This window comes from Arachis ipaensis, chromosome B10 (genome assembly GCF_059453495.1).
Source record: "Arachis ipaensis isolate K30076 ecotype BB chromosome B10, ASM5945349v1, whole genome shotgun sequence".
Taxonomy (NCBI): Eukaryota; Viridiplantae; Streptophyta; class Magnoliopsida; order Fabales; family Fabaceae; genus Arachis; species Arachis ipaensis.
In genome coordinates, this window is record NC_142435.1 from 72,721,357 (window position 1) to 72,723,662 (window position 2,306).

At 41.0% G+C, this 2,306-nt stretch overlaps 1 non-coding gene across 1 annotated transcript; it reads right to left on the reverse strand.

Annotated features, from left to right (window-relative positions):
• Positions 1 to 642: 642 nt before the first annotated feature.
• LOC148580405 (small nucleolar RNA R71) lies at positions 643 to 746 on the reverse strand. The gene has a single exon (XR_015894640.1). It is a non-coding gene; the product is annotated as a small nucleolar RNA R71 (small nucleolar RNA).
• Between the last annotated feature and the right edge of the window lie 1,560 nt (positions 747 to 2,306).

The following is a 2,306-nucleotide window of genomic DNA, read 5'->3' on the forward strand; positions in this document are numbered from 1 at the left end:
TCTCCCTCTTTCTGCGTTGGAATTTCTTTTCTACTTCTACTCACATAAAGGAATTTCTATACTGTGACATAGAGGATTCCATATTTTCTTTTGTGTTCTCTTCTTTTTCATATGAGAAGGAACAAGGATAAGAACATTCTTGTTGAAGCTGATCCTGAACCTGAAAGGACTCTAAAGAGGAAGCTAAGGGAAGCTAAAGCACAACTCTCTGGAGAAAATCTGACAGAAATTTTCGAAAAAGAAGGAGACATGGCCGAAAATAATAACAATACAAGGAAGATGCTTAATGACTTTACTGCACCAAATTCCAATTTACATGGAAGAAGCATCTTAATCCCTGCCATTGGGGCAAACAATTTTGAGCTAAAGCCTCAATTAGTTTCTCTGATGCAACAGAACTGCAAGTTTTATGGACTTCCATCAGAAGATCCTTTTCAGTTCTTAACTGAATTCTTGCAAATCTGTGATACTGTTAAGACCAACGGGGTTGATTCCAAGGTCTACAGGCTTATGCTTTTCCCGTTTGCTGTAAGAGACAGAGCTAGAATATGGTTGGACTCTCAACCTAAGGATAGCCTGAACTCTTGGGATAAGCTGGTCATAGCTTTCTTAGCCAAGTTCTTTCCTCCTCAAAAGCTTAGTAAGCTAAGAGTGGATGTTTAAACCTTTAGACAGAAAGAAGGTGAATCCCTCTATAAAGCTTGGGAGAGATACAAGGAACTGACCAAAAAGTGTCCTTCTGACATACTTTCAGAATGGACCATCCTGGATATATTCTATGATGGTCTGTCTGAGTTATCAAAGATGTCATTGGACCATTCTGCAGGTGGATCCATTCACCTAAAGAAAACACCTGCAGAAGCTCAAGAACTCATTGACATGGTTGCAAATAACCAGTTCATGTACACTTCTGAAAGGAATCCTGTGAGTAATGGGACGCCTATGAAGAAAGGAGTTATTGAAATTGATACTTTGAATGCCATATTGGCTCAGAATAAAATATTGACTCAGCAAGTCAATATGATCTCTCAGAGTCTGAATGGATTGAAGGAATCATCCAACAGTACTAAAGAGGCATCTTCTGAAGAAGAAGCTTATGATCCTGAGAACCCTGAAATAGCAGAGGTGAATTACATTGGTGAACCCTATGGAAACACCTATAATCCCTCATGGAGAAATCATCCAAATTTTTCATGGAAGGATCAACAGAAGCCTCAACAAGGCTTTAATAATGGTGGAAGAAACAAGTTTAGCAATAGCAAACCTTTTTCATCATCCACTCAGCAACAGACAGAGAATTCTGAGCAGAACCCATCTAGCTTAGCAAATATAGTCTCTGATCTATCTAAGGCCACTGTGAGTTTCATGAATGAAACAAGGTCCTCCATTAGAAATTTGGAGGCACAAGTGGGCCAGCTAAGTAAAAGGGTCACTGAAACTCCTCCTAGTACTCTCCCAAGAAATACAGAAGAGAATCCAAAAAGAGAGTACAAGGCCATTACCTTACTTGGTGTGGCCGAACCCAAAGAGGAGGAGGAAGACATGAATCCTAGTGAGGAAGACCTCCTGGGACGCTCAGTGACCGATAAGGAGTTTCTCTTTGAGGAACCAAATGAATCTGAGGCTCATCTAGAGACCATAGAGATTCTATTGAACCTCCTTCTGCCCTTCATGAGCTCTGATGAGTATTCTTCTTCTGAAGAGAATGAAGATGTCACTGAAGAGCAAGTTGCTAAGTACCTTGGTACAATCATGAAGCTGAATGCCAAATTATTTGGCAATGAGACTTGGGAAGATAAACCTCCCTTGCTCACCAATGAACTAAATGCATTGGATAGGCAGAAATTACCTCAAAAGAAATAGGATCCTGGCAAATTCTTAATACCCTGTACCATAGGCACCATGACCTTTGAGAAGGCTCTGTGTGACCTGGGGTCAGGAATAAACTTAATGCCACTCTCTGTAATGGAGAAACTTGGGATCTTTGAGGTACAAGCTGCCAGAATCTCATTAGAGATGGCAGACAACTCAAGAAAACAGGCTTATGGACTAGTAGAGGACGTGTTAGTAAAGGTTGAAGGCCTTTACATCCCTGCTGATTTCATAATCCTAGACACTGGGAAGGACGAGGATGAATCCATCATCCTTGGTAGACCCTTCCTAGCCACAGAAAGAGCTGTGATTGATGTGGACAGAGGAGAGTTGGTCCTTCAACTGAATAAGGACAACCTTGTGTTTAAGACTCAAGGATCTCCTTCTGTAACCATGGAGAGTAAGCATGAAAAGCTTCTATCACTGCAGAGTCA